General features: G+C 45.7%; 1 long non-coding RNA gene across 1 annotated transcript; it reads left to right on the top strand.

The window, feature by feature from the left end:
- Nucleotides 1–39: 39 nt before the first annotated feature.
- Nucleotides 40–4,427, top strand: LOC141060054 (uncharacterized). Its single transcript, XR_012222653.1, has 2 exons — nucleotides 40–835; nucleotides 3,132–4,427. It is a non-coding gene; the product is annotated as an uncharacterized lncRNA (long non-coding RNA).
- Nucleotides 4,428–19,094: the final 14,667 nt, after the last annotated feature.

The raw sequence follows: 19,094 nt of genomic DNA, 5'->3' as shown, positions 1-19,094 counted from the left end.
CAGCTACTCCTCCCCATGTGGCTGATCACATGACTATGACATCATCACAGGTCCTGTAGTTACTAGGATTCCTCTTTATTACTATGCGATTTCGAACAATTGACATGAACAAACAACTACAGAGTGAGAGACGACATAGTATTCCTGACACCTATGAGAAATGCACAGATGTTACACTGCGGCAATTTTTACTTTACGCCAAGGTGCTTCCACCAGCACAGAATTATTCTACCAGTGAAGCCCAGTAGTGTTTTCACATAGTAAGATACCACTTTTCAGGCCCCTACAGTCTCTCTTACCACAGTGTGATGCCCGGAGTCACACTAGTGAGTGCTATGTGATAACACACATGATAATCTATGGGGCAGCACACATCACAGGTTTTTTTCTCGGCCGTATTATACGTGTGAGTGATATCGCATCATGCTGCAATTAGCAAAATATTGGCCGAGTCTCGCCAATGCAAGTCTATGGGTGCGAGAAAAAAAAATCAGACACCACAAGGACCATCCGTGTGACTTCCGAGAAATATATAAGCATTTTTTCAAGGTGACAGGAAATTGCCTCATCCATTATCAGCAAGGATTGGCATGCAAATTTCCCTGGCAACCTCTAGAAAAATCCCTGAACACGTCTCCACGCGGTCCAGCAGCACGGCCAGATACATCAATGTCAAGATGCTGATAGTTCTGGTTCAGGAGAGGGCAGAACTATGGGACCAACGTGACGCACATTACTCGGACTGCGCATGTAAGGATGCAGCATGGAGGCGAAGCTGCACGCAAATGTTCCCCGATTTTGAGGAAAGACCTCGTGAGGTCCATTCAAGAAATTAGTAAGTACAATCCTAAAAAAGTAATATTAAAAGTTCCACATGAAGCAACAAATAAACATAACATCATCATATGTAATGTTGTTTGTAATACAGTTGTGGCCAAAAGTATCGACACCCCTGCAATTCTGTCAGATAATACTCAGTTTCTTCCTGAAAATGATTGCAAACACAAATTCTTTGGTATTATTATCTTCATTTAATTTGTCTTAAGTGAAAAAAACAAAAAGAATTGTCCTAAAGCCAAATTGGATATAATTCCACATCAAACATAAAAAAAGAGGGTGGACAAAAGTATTGGCACTGTTCGAAAAATCATGTGATGCTTCTCTAATTTGTGTAATTAACAGCTCCTGTAACTTACCTGTGGCACCTAACAGGTGTTGGCAATAACTAAATCACACTTGCAGCCAGTTGACATGGATTAAAGTTGACTCAACCTCTGTCCTGTGTCCTTGTGTGTACCACATTGAGCATGGAGAAAAGAAAGAAGACCAAAAAACTGTCTGAGGACTTGAGAAACCAAATTGTGAGGAAGCATGAGCAATCTCAAGGCTACAAGTCCATCTCCAAAGACCTGAATGTTCCTGTGTCTACCGTGCGCAGTGTCATCAAGAAGTGTAAAGCCCATGGCACTGTGGCTAACCTCCCTAGATGTGGACGGAAAAGAAAAATTGACAAGAGATTTCAACGCAAGATTGTGCGGATGTTGGATAAAGAACCTCGACTAACATCCAAACAAGTTCAAGCTGCCCTGCAGTCCGAGGGTACAACGGTGTCAACCCGTACTATCCGTCGGCGTCTGAATGAAAAGGGACTGTATGGTAGGAGACCCAGGAAGACCCCACTTCTTACCCCGAGACATAAAAAAGCCAGGCTGGAGTTTGCCAAAACTTACCTGAAAAAGCCTAAAACGTTTTGGAAGAATGTTCTCTGGTCAGATGATGAAAACTGAAAGAAAAAGAGCACAATAGGGTCTTACCCGAGAAAATGAGAAAGTAAAACAATAAGTTATACTCACCCTATGTAGGAGAGTAATAAGCATAGAGGAACAAAGTCAGCTTGCTGCACATCCAAATGACCACGCCGTGGCCATAAATCATCAGATTCAAAGAAGGAATTTTCATGGATTAGCCGTGCGCTGCCAGACCATCACTCCTCACAAGTTGTGTGCTTTAAAACATTTATTTCCCAACGCGTTTCAAAGTTAAAAACTTCTTCCTCAGGGGATGACATGTACAGCAACCTGTACATGTCATCCCCTGAGGAAGAAGTTTTTAACTTTGAAACGCGTTGGGAAATAAATGTTTTAAAGCACACAACTTGTGAGGAGTGATGGTCTGGCAGCGCACGGCTAATCCATAAAAATTCCTTCTCTGTTCAGATGAGACAAAAGTAGAGCTTTTTGGGCAAAGGCATCAACATAGAGTTTACAGGAGAAAAAAAGAGGCATTCAAAGAAAAGAACACGGTCCCTACAGTCAAACATGGCGGAGGTTCTGTGATGTTTTGGGGTTGCTTTGCTGCCTCTGGCACTGGACTGCTTGACCGTGTGCATGGCATTATGAAGTCTGAGGACTACCAACAAATTTTCCAGCATAATGTAGGGCCCAGTGTGAGAAAGCTGCATCTCTCTCAGAGGTCATGGGTCTTCCAGCAGGACAATGACCCAAAACACACTTGAAAAAGCACTAGAAAATGGTTTGAGAGAAAGCACTGGAGACTTCTAAGGTGGCCAGCAATGAGTCCAGACCTGAATCCCATAGAACACCTGTGGAGAGATCTAAAAATGGCAGTTTGGAGAAGGCACCCTTCAAATATCAGGGACCTGGAGCATTTTGCCAAAGAAGAATGGTCTAAAATTCCAGCAGAGCATTGTGAGAAACTCATTGATGGTTACCGGAAGCGGTTGGTCGCAGTTATTTTGGCTAAAGGTTGTGCAACCAAGTATTAGGCTGAGGGTGCCAATACTTTTGTCTGGCCCATTTTTGGAGTTTTGTGTGAAATGATCAATGTTTTGCTTTTTGCTTCATTCTCTTTTGTGTTTTTTCATTTAAGACAAATTAAATAAAGATAATAATACCAAAGAATTTGTGTTTGCAATCATTTTCAGGAAGAAACTAAGAATTATTTGACAGAATTGCAGGGGTGTCAATACTTTTGGCCACAACTGTATGTGGCCTATTTCAGACTTTACACTTGCCAAGTAGCAGGCCACATTACACTGTAGCCTACATTTTGCAATTCAAAGTTCAAACACTGTGATTGAAAGTTAAAACATTTATTGTGTTACTTTACAGTCACTGATGTCACAAGATGGTGGCTCAGCTGCCGAGACCAGTACCGGCGGAAGCAACAGCATCGGGCCAGGAGTGGTGATGAAGCACCCAAAAAAAGAAAATATCTACTATGACAGACTGAATTTTCTGGCACCCGTTATGGATCTCAGACCGTAAGTGCATGCATAACACCACATTTTACACTTGCTCTTACAGGCAAATCTTAATAGATTTTTTTCCTACTTTGTGCTTAAAAACATAACTGACTCTAACCTTACCGAGAGGGAGATGGCTTCAGACTCAGAGGTCAACATTGATCCAGTTGGGGAAGGTGAAGAAGTGGCTGGCCCATCTTTGGCACCATCAAGCAGCACCCAACCACCACCACCAGCAGTGCTTTCTGCCCAACAGGAGGGCAATCTGGCGGACAGAGACCGGGGCCACAGTAGCAGCCCAACCTTGCCACTGGACACATCACCCCAAGCTGCCGCCATACCACGACGTGGCCAGCGCAGGAGGGAGCTTTCTACCACAGGCAACAGGAGGCAAGTGGATACGGGGTAGTTGGACTATCTGCCATGGACTGTCAATGATGATGGGGAGGAAGCTTATGCACGCAGTCTGGCACGCTACCTACGTCCCATTCCCCGGAAGGTGAGGCTGCGAGCCAGAGGGGCCATACAAATACTAATAGATGCTTGCACACCACTAAACAATCCCAACCCGGTATTTGTTTTCCTTGAAAGGTTGCAAATGTCAAGCAGTAATTAACTGCAAATGCCAGGAATCGAAGAAGAGCAGGCTGTATCAGTTGCTGAGCCACCTCCCCCACGTATGCCAACACCTCAGCCACAGACTGCCCCAACCCAACGTCGGACACATGTCCAATTTTTTGATCCTGCAGCACCTGCCCATTATGACCACTTGAGCAGACCCACTGTTGAAGGCTGGTCCCAAAATGGGTATACTTGACATGCCCATATTGGGGGGGTATGAACAAATGGGCCGCGCCACTAACCAGGAGTACCAACAACCATACCCTACTTCCCACTACTTTGCTCCCCAACAGAATCCCTCCTTGGTCCGTAATCCTGGGTCAGCATCAGCCATCCCACAGGGTGAAAGTCAGGTTGGCCCACAAACTAGGGAAACCTCACATGCTGTCCTCCGACCATCACCACCCCCACCCTACCATAACTTGTAAGGTAGTTAGTTTTTATACAGGCCCAGTTTCATTGGCCCAATATGCCATATGCTACAAATATCATTTATTTGTTATAAAAAAAAACATGTTTTGATTAAAAACAGTTAAATCAATGCGAGTGTTTTGTGATGTTATGACGATATAGATGATGTGTTCATTTTCATATTTTACACATTATTAGGCCAACACAACACACACTTCAAACATTAACATTACTTTATTTTTGGCACCTAAAAAAACCCCATCACAACATAGAAACTGCATTGCCCTGCCATGGAGTATATCCCTCTGGTGAAACAAAATAATTTGTAAACACATCCTGCACTTTAAGCCAGAAGGCTGACAACGTGGATGACGTACATGTGTAGTAACCATGGCATTATTTCCATCCGCCACTTCATCACCATCATTTGATGTACAGTCGTGGAATCTTATGAAGTTGTGAAGTATCACACAGGCTTTAATAACCTCACTCACACTTCCTTCACTAAGTTGAATGGTTGACTGTAAGACCCGCTATTTTGCACAGAGAATGCCAAAGGCACACTCCACCAGTCGTCGTGCACGGGATAGGTGGAATTTAAAGATTCTGCGTCGGTGGTCCAGGCCTTATGAGGTTGCGTGTTAATTGAAAGGCCTCATCAGCAACCATCACATAAGGCACCGCTTCCATAGTAGACCCTGGTAGCTGATATGGGGATGGGATGTCCAAATCATTATTGCGCAGCCGCAAACCCATAATGGAAGAATTGAAGACTCTGGAATCTCCAGTTCTTCCATAGACCCCAATATCTACAATTAGATATTGGGGCCTGTAAACCAGGGCCAACAGCACTAGAGAAATAAACTGTTTAGAATTATAATATTGGGACCCTGAGTGTTAGGGACGGCGGAACGCACTAAATATAAATAATAGGAAGTGCGTTCGCCTCCCGGGGTCCACCGTGCAGTAGGTGTAACGACCGCTGCTGAGTAATGGCAGACTCGCTATATGGCGGTATAGTGCGCTCGGGTTAAACGTCACCCGAGGTGCGCAGAGCGGACTCTGTTAAACTCACAGAGGCGCTTTAGTACAAATAAAGCATAAGCGCCGAGCCTGTTAGCTTCACAGGTCTCAGCTGGCGTGCACGCACGGTATATGGTCACAGGACACGACCCAGGGCAGAGGTCGGTGTCCGTCTTGCCCTACCGTGCGTGCGCCGTCGCTACCGCGGACGCTGGTAAGTGCTGCTAACTTCAGCGTGGCGGTAACTACTGCCGCTGTACGACAGTGCCGTGAGGCATAACACTATCGGACGCTAGTGTAGCCGTGCGGTATGCACTGTGGCCTATAGCTTGCCACTGACTGGCGCTCACTATAACTCTAATTCCCTAACCACATACGTAATATCAGAAGGAAGGGGTCAGTCACCAGAATCATACATCCGTCACCATTCACACATAGCAAGTATAGTCTATACTAGCGCCTGGCCGAGCGGCCATGCGGGCCTTTTATAGCCATGCGCTTCCGGGACCTTCCAGACCTCTGAGATGGGCCAATCAGATCAGGACAAGGACCTGAGCACGTGACCCCCGATCTCCACTGGGAGATCATCTCGTGGGCATGCCCAGTAGCGCGGCGAGAGGACTTAGCCTCTGGAGTGGTTTCCTGCAAAGCAGGTTGCGCTACCATTGCTGGTCCAGAGGTGGCAGCAACATCCAGACCCAGAGAGCTGGTCTGAGCAGGGCGCCTCAATCACCGAGATTGCTGTGCAGGCCCCTGAGTGGTCGGAAAGGAATGGGAGACCGCTGGATGTATGGCTCTGGATTCCTGCTGCGCAGCTGCAGTAATCCGACGCCTAACACTGAGTTTGGCGGCTTATGCACACGGATGTGCTTCCCATCCAGGGATCCAATGCAATTTGGAAACTGGCACGTTTCCTCAAAGCCAAGGGCTATCCGCAGCCAGTCTTGTTATTTGGGCTCAGGCATTGTCGATTGATGCAGTCAGAACCATATTTCAGAGCACGTAGAACGGACAATACCGGAGATGGTGGATTTCCCAATAAAAAATTCTAGATGGAGAGCCACATAGGAGAGCCCAGCGGATAAGAATCTATAAGGGAATAGAATAAAAAAAATAATTGACATATCCATGCCTCATCTAAACAGTTTAGGCCTTCCTAAAAGTTATGGCCAGTGGAAAATAAGCCGTGACAACACAATTCAATGCCTTTGGTCATAATACAAAAAGCATATAATGTCAAAGGCAAAATGTGATACAAAAAGGGAGCAAACCACTACAACAAAAGGAATGGATGAGTGTATTTCCCTAAAACACAAGTAAAATACATCATCAACATAGATGAATACATACCGTAAAGTAAAAGGTGCTCCTCTGCGGAAATACATTTGCGCATCTTGGTGTCCTTGAAGATGATCCCAGGGTGTACAGTCTCCAGCAGAATGTCAAATGTGGCCATGCTCATCTGACAATACTGGTAGAACTTGTCAGGATGGCTATGTAGAGAAGCATACAGAAGGTGGAAATGTCCTTTAGTCAGCCGTCGCCTCAAAAGCGGATGTACCCACATTCTTCTCTGCCTTTTCGGATCTACAATCACTGGGTAAGGCTCCCTAAAACATCGGGACAAAACCCAGTGGAAAAGAACCCGCTCAGTAGTGTTGAAAGTACGCCTGTCTGACATGTTTGACACAAAGCAGCAATACCACAACACAATCACGGACTGTAATGAAAAGATTGGAGGGTGCAACCTGTTGTAGAGCCAATAAATAGGGTTGCTGATTACGATTTAAATTAATTTCAGGCCATGGACACATGTCTAATTTTCTAGACTGAGAGAAAATCACGGCAAACGCATCACATACAGATGCCACACGGATACTTAGATGCAATGAAATCGCATTCTCGCATTGCAAATGGATTACACACGGATCACCGTACGGCGAGCACTGGTGCGGTTCTCGGACGTCAAAATCAGATGTTTAGTGTGACTCCGGCCTTACACAGTATGATGACCCCACAGTTTCCATTACACATAGTATGATGACCCCACAGTTTCCCTTACACACAGTATGATGACCCCGCAGTTTTCCTTACACACAGTATGATGACCCCACGGTTTTCCTTACACACAGTATGATTCTCCCACGGTTTCTCTTACACACAGTATGATGACCCCACAGTTTCCCTTACACACAGTATGATGACCCCGCAGTTTTCCTTACACACAGTATGATGACCCCACAGTTTTCCTTACACACAGTATGATGACCCCACGGTTTCTCTTACACACAGTATGATGACCCCACAGTTTCCCTTACACACAGAATGATGACCCCACAGTTTCCCTTACACACAGTATGATGACCCCGCAGTTTTCCTTACACACAGTATGATGACCCCACGGTTTTCCTTACACACAGTATGATGACCCCACAGTTTCTCTTACACACAGTATGATGCTCCCACAGTTTTTCTTACACACAGTATGATGACCCCACAGTTTCCCTTACACACAGAATGATGACCCCACAGTTTCCCTTACACACAGTATGATGACCCCGCAGTTTTCCTTACACACAGTATGATGACCCCACGGTTTTCCTTACACACAGTATGATGACCCCACAGTTTCTCTTACACACAGTATGATGCTCCCACGGTTTCTCTTACACACAGTATGATGACCCCGCAGTTTCCATTACACACAGCAAATGGATTACACACTGATCACCGTACGGAGAGCATTGGTGTGATTCTCGGACGTCAAACTCAGATGTTGAGTGTGACTCCGGCCTTACACAGTATGATGACCCCACAGTTTCCATTACACACAGTATGATGACCCCACAGTTTCCCTTACACACAGTATGATGACCCCACAGTTTCCCTTACACAAAGTATGATGACCCCACAGTTTCCATTGCACACAGTATGATGACCCCACAGTTTCCATTGCACACAGTATGATGACCCCACAGTTTTTCTTACACACAGTATGATGACCCCGCAGTTTCCATTACACACAGTATGATGACCCCACAGTTTCCATTACACACAGTATGATGACCCCGCAGTTTCCATTACACACTGTATGATGACCCCACAGTTTTTCTTACACACAGTATGATGCCCCCAGTTTCCCTTACACACAGTATGATGCCCCCAGTTTCTCTTACACACAGTATGATGACCCCACAGTTTTTCTTACACACAGTATGATGCCCCCAGTTTCTCTTACACACAGTATGATGCCCACAGTTTCCCTTACACACAGTATGATGACCCCACAGTTTCCATTGCACACAGTATGATCACCCCACAGTTTCTCTTACACACAGTATGATGACCCCACAGTTTCCATTGCACAGTATGATGACCCCACAGTTTCTCTTACACACAGTATGATGACACCACAGTTTCCATTGCACACAGTATGATGACCCCACAGTTTTTCTTACACACAGTATGATGCCCCCACAGTTTCTCTTACACACAGTATGATGACCCCACAGTTTCCCTTACACACAGTATGATGACCCCACAGTTTTTCTTACACACAGTATGATGCCCCCAGTTTCCCTTACACACAGTATCATGCCCCCACAGTTTCCATTACACACAGTATGATACCTCACAGTTTCCCTTACACACAGTATGATGCCCCCAGTTTCCCTTACACACAGTATCATGCCCCCACAGTTTCCATTACACACAGTATGATGACCCCACAGTTTTTCTTACACACAGTATGATGACCCCACAGTTTTTCTTACACACAGTATGATGACCCCACGGTTTCCCTTACACACAGTATGATGACCCCACAGTTTTTCTTACACACAGTATGATGCCCTCAGTTTCCCTTACACACTGTATGATGACCCCACAGTTTCCCTTACACACAGTATGATGACCCCACAGTTTTTCTTACACACAGTATGATGACCCCACAGTTTCCCTTACACACAGTATGATGACCCCAGTTTCCCTTACACACAGTATGATGACCCCACAGTTTTTCTTACACACAGTATGATGAGCCCACAGTTTCCCTTACACACAGTATGATGACCCCACAGTTTTTCTTACACACAGTATGATGACCCCACGGTTTCCCTTACACACAGTATGATGACCCCACGGTTTCTCTTACACACAGTATGATGACCCCACAGTTTCCCTTACACACAGTATGATGACCCCACAGTTTCCCTTACACACAGTATGATGACCCCGCAGTTTTCCTTACACACAGTATGATGACCCCACGGTTTTCCTTACACACAGTATGATGACCCCACAGTTTCTCTTACACACAGTATGATGCTCCCACGGTTTCTCTTACACACAGTATGATGACCCCGCAGTTTCCATTACACACAGCAAATGGATTACACACGGATCACCGTACGGAGAGCATTGGTGTGATTCTCGGACGTCAAACTCAGATGTTGAGTGTGACTCCGGCCTTACACAGTATGATGACCCCACAGTTTCCATTACACACAGTATGATGACCCCACAGTTTCCCTTACACACAGTATGATGACCCCACAGTTTCCCTTACACAATGTATGATGACCCCACAGTTTCCATTGCACACAGTATGATGACCCCACAGTTTCCATTGCACACAGTATGATGACCCCACAGTTTTTCTTACACACAGTATGATGACCCCACAGTTTCCATTACACACAGTATGATGACCCCGCAGTTTCCATTACACACAGTATGATGACCCCACAGTTTCCATTACACACAGTATGATACCTCACAGTTTCCCTTACACACAGTATGATGCCCCCAGTTTCCCTTACACACAGTATCATGCCCCCACAGTTTCCCTTACACAAAGTATGATGACCCCACAGTTTCCATTGCACACAGTATGATGACCCCACAGTTTCCATTGCACACAGTATGATGACCCCACAGTTTTTCTTACACACAGTATGATGACCCCACAGTTTCCATTACACACAGTATGATGACCCCGCAGTTTCCATTACACACAGTATCATGCCCCCACAGTTTCCATTACACACAGTATGATACCTCACAGTTTCCCTTACACATAGTATGATGCCCCCAGTTTCCCTTACACACAGTATCATGCCCCCACAGTTTCCATTACACACAGTATGATGACCCCACAGTTTTTCTTACACACAGTATGATGACCCCAGTTTTTCTTACACACAGTATGATGACCGCACAGTTTCCCTTACACACAGTATGATGACCCCACAGTTTTTCTTACACACAGTATGATGCCCTCAGTTTCCCTTACACACTGTATGATGACCCCACAGTTTCCCTTACACACAGTATGATGACCCCACAGTTTTTCTTACACACAGTATGATGACCCCACAGTTTCCCTTACACACAGTATGATGACCCCACAGTTTTTCTTACACACAGTATGATGACCCCACGGTTTCCCTTACACACAGTATGATGACCCCACGGTTTCCATTACACACAGTATGATGACCCCACAGTTTCTCTTACACACTGTATGATGACCCCACAGTTTCCATTACACACAGTATGATGACCCCACAGTTTCTCTTACACACTGTATGATGACCCCACAGTTTCCATTACACACAGTATGATGACCCCGCAGTTTCCATTACACACAGTATGATGACCCCACAATTTCTCTTATACCATAGCTCCCAAGTGTCCCGGATTTGGCGGGACAGTCCCGTTTTTGATTGCATGTCCCGCTGTCCCGGGCGGTAGATTATTTTTCCCGCATTTCACTGAGCCGCCCCCCAGACAGACCCACCGGCCACCTCAGCCCCACAGTGATGAATCCCAGCGCCGATCGCTGGGTTCTTCAGTGCGCACAGGACCTGTGATGAGGTCACAGGAGGAGAGGAGTCAGGGGTCACATGATCAGGGGCAGGACTCTGTTGTGCTGGTTGTTATGGTGCTGGATGAGATGAAGTTTATGCATAGGTCCCAACCGTCCGATTCCCGATTTCGGGTCCGTACCCCGCCATCCCGGCCGGGAAGCTTTCTATCCCGCGATCGTGGTGTATGACCACAAAATACAGCACTCTGAGCCGCACATCATGTTCCACCGGAAGTGACGTGCTGTAAGCTGACCGCCGGAAATGACTGCTGACCTAATTTCCAGCGGTCAGCTTATAACACGTCATCTCAGGAGGAGGTAATCGTTCAGGACTCTGCGGGAGGACAGAGAAGCGGCGGCGGGGCATCAGCGCTCCGTACCCGGCTCTCACTCTAACAGAGATGATCATCCCAGATCCTGCCTGTCTCTCTCTGTCACATGCTGCCGCGGCACATGGAGCGGCAGCATGTGAGAGCGAGACAGGCAAGATGGGATCTCATATGTTAGAGAGTGAGAGCCTGAGCCGGGTTCTGTATGGAGCACTCACTTGTCCACCGGGCCGGGGGGAGGGATTGTTTACAGCCTGGCCAGAGAGTGACGCAGACAGGGCTTAGGCGCTGCACTGTGCCAGCCATTTCTTATCATATCATCCTCAGTGCTTTATGAAACAGTGTGATCAGCAGTGCTAAATGGGTGCGGTTGGGGTGTGGATATGGGTGTGGCTACTAAAATGGGTGTGGCTAGGGGCGTGGCTTAAAATTTGCCACAGCCTTTGTCCCTCTTTGCCTTCTTCAAAAGTTGGGAGGTATGCTTATACACAGTATGATGACCCCACAGTTTCTCTTACATATAGTATGATGGCCCCTTTATACCCCCTTAGTATGAACAGTATGATGCTAACCCGTCATCCGTAAGCAAGGTGAGGTCGCGTATTTTGCGCATGTGTGTCTCCGTATGTAATCCGTATGCAATCCGTATGGCGAGATTTTCTCGCAGCCTTGCAAAATGGACATTTAACGGTTTTGAGGCCTGCAAACAATTTAAATCATTAGCCTGCACCCTATTTAGACACTCAGAAACAGGTGGCTGCCTACATTCTGTACATTTCTCACCTTGCTTTCACGAGGTGTGTTGGTGTTCTTTGTGCAGCATGGCAGAGGGTCTGACATTCAATACAACTGAGCAGGTTCTCTTTACCTGGCTTTTGTCACGGCGCTTTGGGCAACCATATCCTGTGATAGTGGATCCGCGGAGGAGGAGACGCATGTGGGTCCATCCACTTTTGAGGCAACGACTCACAAGAGGGCATTTTCACCGCCTCTATTCGTCTCTGCGGGAGCATCCGGACAAATTTTACCAGTACTGTCGAATGAGCATTTCCACATTTGATCGACTCTTGGAGACAGTGCGCCCTGGGATCACCTTTCAGGACACTAGGATGCGCAAAGCCATATCTGCAGAGGAGCGACTTCTACTCACAATACGGTATCTACTACACAACCACATTCTCTATGTTCATAATGTGTGGGCTAAATTATGTTTTTTGGCCTTCTTGGACAATGTTTAATACCCTCATCTTACTCAAAATATGTTTCACCTGACACAGCAGAATGTTACATCTAATATGTCCTGCATATCACTTAGTCATTGTGCCACCACATATGTGTGTGTTGTTATCTCTCATTTCCTACCAAGTTTGGTCGGCATGTAACTGATTTTTTTTTACTTTAGCCATTCTAACCTGTACTATTTCTGTTGTTCTACAGCTTCCTGTCCACTGGCCTGTCTTATGCCGCCCTCCACCATGAGTTTCTCATTGGAAAGTCCACCATTTCAGGCATAGTGAGGTCTACATGTGCAGAAATCTGGACAAGACTCCATCAGGTGGTCCTACCCGAGCCCAGGATGGAAGACTGGTTAAGGATTTCAAGGGACTTTGAGGAGGAATGCCAGTTTCCAAATTGTATTGGGGCCCTGGATGGCAAACATATCAGGGTGCGTAAGCCGCCGAACTCAGTGTCCCAATTCTTCAATTATAAGCAATACTTTTCTGTTGTATTGTTGGCTCTGGTAGACCGTCAATACAAGTTTATAATTGTTGACATTGGGGCCTATGGAAGGACGGGAAACTCTAGAGTCTTCAATACTTCCATAATGGGTCGGCGGCTACGCACCAACCAGTTGGATCTACCACCACCACGCCAGCTACCAGGCTCCCCCGAACAATTAGTCCCTTATGTCCTTGTGGCAGGTGAGGCCTTTCAGTTATCACGTAATGTCATGAGGCCATATCCCCGGCGCAACCTTGACCACAGGCGCAGAATTTTTAACTTGCGCCTATCACGTGCTAGGCGACTGGTGGAGTGTTCCTTTGGGATTCTTTGTGCCAAATGGCGGGTACTCCAGTCTGCCATTCAGTTGAGTGAGCAAAATGTGAATGAAGTTGTGAAAGCCTGTGTTGTTCTGCATAACTTCACCAGGATCCATGATTGTTCCTCCTCTGATGGTGTTGTGCGTAGGCCGGACAATGTGCGCAGGGTGAGACCACCTATCATCCCTCAACGTAGACCTCTCTCTGGCCTCAAAGTGCGTGATATATTCACGAATTACTTTATCTCACCTGAGGGGGCAACGTCTTGGCAAGACAATGCTGTGTCTATGTTATAATTTCTTTTTTTCAAAGTGGGTCTAAATATATATTACTCAAGCCCTTATGATTCTATGACTGTTTCATTGCATTGGTTGGTGTCTGTTAGTATGTTGTGATGGATAGTGAGAAATCACACAGAGACGTTAACTAGAGTAGACAAATTTTTAGTTTTGCCTTTTTTTTGTTTGTTTTGCTTAAAGGCAAACAATTTTGCCAGAACACAAATTTGGCAATGGCCAAAATGACCCTTTGGGCCTTCTTTAACTTGGTGTAACATTAACATTACGGAAAAAAAATGCACCAAACATTATGCAATTACAACATTGCTGCATGCCTACATTAACCTTGATTAGGCAACAAAGGGTGAGCTCCATCACCTAAATAAAGTCAATAAGATAACACTCACATTTCCTCATAATGTTTTCCAATCATAGAAAGATTCCACCATGACAGGCAAGGCTACCTCACATCTTTCACACAGATATTACCTGTCTGTAGAACAGACAATATTTAAGCATGCTATACTGGAAAGCATGAAAATACAAAACTCACTTGTTAAGACATAGAGAGAGCGTGATATTCTGAATGCTGGTCGCCTCAAATTGGTTTACTAGAGAATGCTAATAACAAAGTGGACTACTTAACTAAAGGCGAGCACGCCTTTCCTATGCATTAACAAGTGATTAGTGTATTTTCATCTTTTCAGGTAAAACAGCATAGCGCATTTCAATATTCTCTTTTATAAACACATGGAATATCTGTGTGAAAGGCGTGAGGTAGCGTTGCCTGTTATGATGGATTGTTTCATATGTTTGGAAAACATTGTTTAAAAATGTGAGTGTTAAATTATGTTCTAAATGTTGGTGAAGGAGAACACCTGTTTTTTGTCTAGATTAGAAGCACCAGTTACATGTCACTGGACATCTCCAAATTTTTGAGTCATAAATCCTCATATGTAGGGGAAGGGGAACGGGGAGGAACAGCCTGTGGGTGCTGCTGGACATTGTGGCCAACATCGCCCTGTGTGGGGCCATACTGTTGCCCATGATGCTGTTGTTGTCCAGCCTCCTGGGCCTGTTGGTGATACTGCCCAGAGTAATAATGATGATGGTGAGGGGCTTCTTGTTGGCTCTGGTAGGCCCGTGGCTCATACCCACCAAGATAGCCAGATCGTCCCCAACCAGGTTGGGACCAGCCTCCAACACTGGGTGGGTACAAGTGGCCATATTGGTGGGGTTGGCTTGATGAAGACATTTGGGGCTGCGGAATAGAAGGATGGGTAGGGGGAGGAAGGGGTTGAGGTGTTGGCCCACGTATTAGGGGCTGTTCAGACCCTGCTTGAGCAAGCATCTGTGTGGATGGTCTCATGCGCATTAAATTTCTTGGTGAGAGCTGCCACCTCTCCAGAAATTCAAACACCTCATATGGGGTATTGGGGGGGTGCTTGCATCAAGCAGGATCTGAATACACCCCCTAATACGGAGCCTGACCTCACGGGTAAGGGCACGGAGATAAAGGGTGAGGCTACGTGCATAGGCCTCCTCACCATCATCTGTAGTGACTCTGGACAAGTAATTCAGCACCCCAGTGTCCACATTGGTCCGGCTCTCTTGAATGGCGACCTGGCGCCTTCTTCTTATTCGCCGTGATGCTAGAGCAGCCTGTGGGGAGGACCTGATCTGGGCAGTTGGGCTGCTGCTCAAGTTGCCCATCTCTTCCAGGATGGGTGAGGTTGCAGCTGCAGACCGTCCTGGTCGTGTGTTGTGTAGGGCAGCCATTGTGTGGTCTTGTGATGCCTCCTCTTCAGACATCCTTCTTGTAGGGGGAGAAGATGGGCCAGCCACCTCATCCCCTACAGGATCAATAATGGGCTCTGCCTCTGAGGCCGTTCCTCGATCCGTAAGGTTGGATTGAGTTCTGTTATGAAATAGAACAGAGGCAAAAATACATCAATATTTTTGTCCCTGTAAAGTATTTGTGTAATGTTTTTGTGTCATGTGGTGTGAGGTATGTACTTACGGTCTCAGAGCCAGAATTGGGGCGAGGAAGTTCAGCCGGTCATAATATATATATTTCCGCTTTACATGGCCAGCATCCCCACTCCTGGACCGCTGCTGGCGTTCCCGGCGGTATTGGTCCCGGATGCTTCTCCACCGTTTCATCACATCTTCCACTGCAATGTGACAGGAAAGATTGTCAAAATCACATATTGGAGAGGTCACATTTGCTACCAGTAGTCTAGGCATGGGGCCTTCTGGGGTGTGCGTTCTACCCATGGTGGCATATGTAATTGGGCCGATACCCAGGGTCTCATTAGCTCCCCTGAAACTAATTTTAGTGGCTAGGAGGATGAGGAGCTTGTGGCCTAACCCCTAATTATGGCTGTGTGAAGCCACGTGTCACATCCTAATGTAACGGCCTCATGAGGCTAAAATTACATGCCCAGGAAGGGGGGGGCTGATTGTAGAATCATTTTATAGCGCGCGCTAACGTTAATTATATTTTTATGGTTGCACTTACGAATTTTCTGCTGCTCATCACGTGGTCTGTCACCGAAGTCATGGTACATCTGGCGACAGATGCGCCTCCATGACGCCTCCTTTCTTGTGCGGTTCGCATAGTTTGCGTCGCGTGGGTCCCATATTTCTGGACGCTCCTGCACCAGCACAATTAGCATCTCCACATTTATGTAAGTGGACGCCATGCTGCTGCTGTACTCCGTGGAGGCGTACTTCCTGGATGTCTGGAGCGGTTTTTGAGCTCATTTGCATGTCTAGGCTTCCTGATGATGGATTGGCCCATTTCCTGTCACCAGCCAAAAGACCTGCGTATTGCTCGCAGGTCACACGTGTGGTCAGTGTGTAAGCCGTATTTTTTGCGCACCCATAGACTTGCATTGGCGTACTACGGGCATAGTACGCTGACAATCGCAGCATGCTGCGAGTGGCACGGAGCGGAGGATACGGAGGATAAATATACGCCTGGTGCGAGTGACCCCATAGAGAATCATTGGTCCGTGTCTAATGCAGGCTTTTTGCGCCTCTCACGCACCCGTATTCCTCGCCAGTGTGACTCCGGCCTTACACACAGAATCTATTTCGTTCATGGTGTTTCCTTCCTTACCAGCTTACCAACACATTCCTAAAATCAATTGGGAGACTCGAGAGGTTAAGTCTTGGGGAAATTTTTGTTTTCCAAGTTGTTTATCTAAATCCCTGGCATCTATGAGATCTCTTCTTCCTGATTTTATTCAGGATTTTGAGGATTTTTTTCTGAGATGGAATGTGACGTTCTTCCTCCGCATAGGTCATCCGATTGTGCTATAGAATTTATCCCAGGAGCCCAATTGCCTAAATCTTGTCTGTTAAACCTTTCCCTCCCTGAAAGAAATGCCTTGAAAGAGTACATTCAAAAAAGTCTCTCCAAGGGTCACATAAGGCTTTCCACCTCACCAGTTGCTGTGGATTTTTTAAAAGATGAAGGTTTGTGTCCTTTTGGATTTTAGACAGATTAATAAGATTACTGTACATAATCCATACCCATTACCTCTTATTCCTGATCTGTCTAATCAACTAGTGGGTGCAAAGTAGTTTTCTAAACTGAATCTGAGAGGGGCATGTAACCTTATACGTGTCCACGGTAGTGATGACTGGAAGATTGCCTTCAATACACCCAAGGGTCACTTTGAATAATTCGTGATGCTATTCGGTTTGCCCAATGTTCCAGCAGTGTTTCAGAACTTCGTAAATAATATTTTTTCTTCTTTGGTGGGTAATTTGTGGTGATATACTTTGATGATATCTTGATTTATTAAGGTTCTCGTGAGGAGCATCTGAAGCATGTTCAACGGGTGGTTCAGGTTCTTCATGACAGCCATCTGTTTTCCAAGCTAGAGATGTGTCAATTTGAGGTGCAGAAGATTCAGTTTTTGGGTCATTTGTTTTTCGGCTAAAGGTTTTCAGAAGGATCCTGTTAAGGTACAGTCCGTCCTTGATTGGATACAATCTACTAATCTTAAAACTTGACAGATTTTTGGGTTTTGCAAATTATTATTTTAAGTTTGTTTCAAAACTTTTCAGCCATAGTCAAACTTCTTACTGCTATGACTAAGAAATATGCTGACTCTTCCTCTTGGTCTACTGAGGCTGTTGATGTTTTTGCTGCTCTCAAGACAGCCTTTGCTAAAGCTCCTGTTCTTAGTAAACCCGATGTTGATTTGCCGCCTCTTCTGTGGGGATGGGTGCTGTTCTTTCACGGAAGAAGCACAGTTACTTTTATCCTTGTGCTTTTTTTTTTTTTCTCACAAAAATTATCACAAGCAGAGTTCAACTATGATATGGGTGATCGGAAAGAGAGCTTTCAAGGAATAAAGGCATTGGTTGGAGAAGGCTAGGCATAGAGTAAAAGTCTTTACTGATCATAAAAATGTACTGTATGTTAATGCTGCTAAGTGCTTGGATACTAGGCAGGCCCAGTGGGCCCTCTTTTTCGCTCGGTTTGATCTCTCTGTGACATATCTCCCTGGTTCTAAGAATGTTACGGCTGATGCTTTATCACATAGTTTTGTTGCGGAGTTCAGGAATGAAAATCCAGTCAAAATTCTTAGTGAAAGGGTGGTGATGGATGCTCTGGTGACTGATCTCAGATAGCACATTGTGGAAGCTCGCGTTGGTGCACCGGAGGGCTTGCCAACTGGCAAGCTGTTTGTGCCATCCTCACTTCACATTGATATTCTTAACAAATTGCTTGACTCTGTGTTGGAAGAACATCCTGGTTCCTCTGCCACCTGGAGAGCTGTTTCCAGATATTTTTGGTAGCAAAGTGTTCAAAAGGATGTTAATGAGTATGTCCATAAATGTAGAGTTTGCACCAGGTCTAAACCCTCTTGCCAGACCCTGCAGGGTTTGTTTTGCCAAACGAGGTTTCGTCTCAACCTTGGACTCATTTGTCCATGGATTTAGTCATAGAGTCGCCTAATTCTGGTGATGATACTGTAGTATGAGTGGTGATGGACTGTTTCAGCAAGATGGTTCATTAGGTTCCTCTACTAAAACTGCCAACAGCTAATGGTTTAGCTACATTGTTTATCTCTCACGTCATTAAGTTACATGGTGTTCCTAAAAACATTATTTCTAATAGAGGGGTTCAGTTTATCGCTAGCCTTTGGCATAACTTTTGCTCTAGATTAGGAATTAAGCTTTTGTTCTCCTCAGGTTATCATTCTGACACTAATCGTCAGACGGAGAGAATGAACC

Source organism: Dendrobates tinctorius, unplaced genomic scaffold (genome assembly GCF_039654945.1).
Source record: "Dendrobates tinctorius isolate UK_male_01 unplaced genomic scaffold, ASM3965494v1 ptg000232l, whole genome shotgun sequence".
Taxonomy (NCBI): domain Eukaryota; kingdom Metazoa; phylum Chordata; class Amphibia; order Anura; family Dendrobatidae; genus Dendrobates; species Dendrobates tinctorius.
This window is presented reverse-complemented; position numbering and strand designations above follow the sequence as displayed.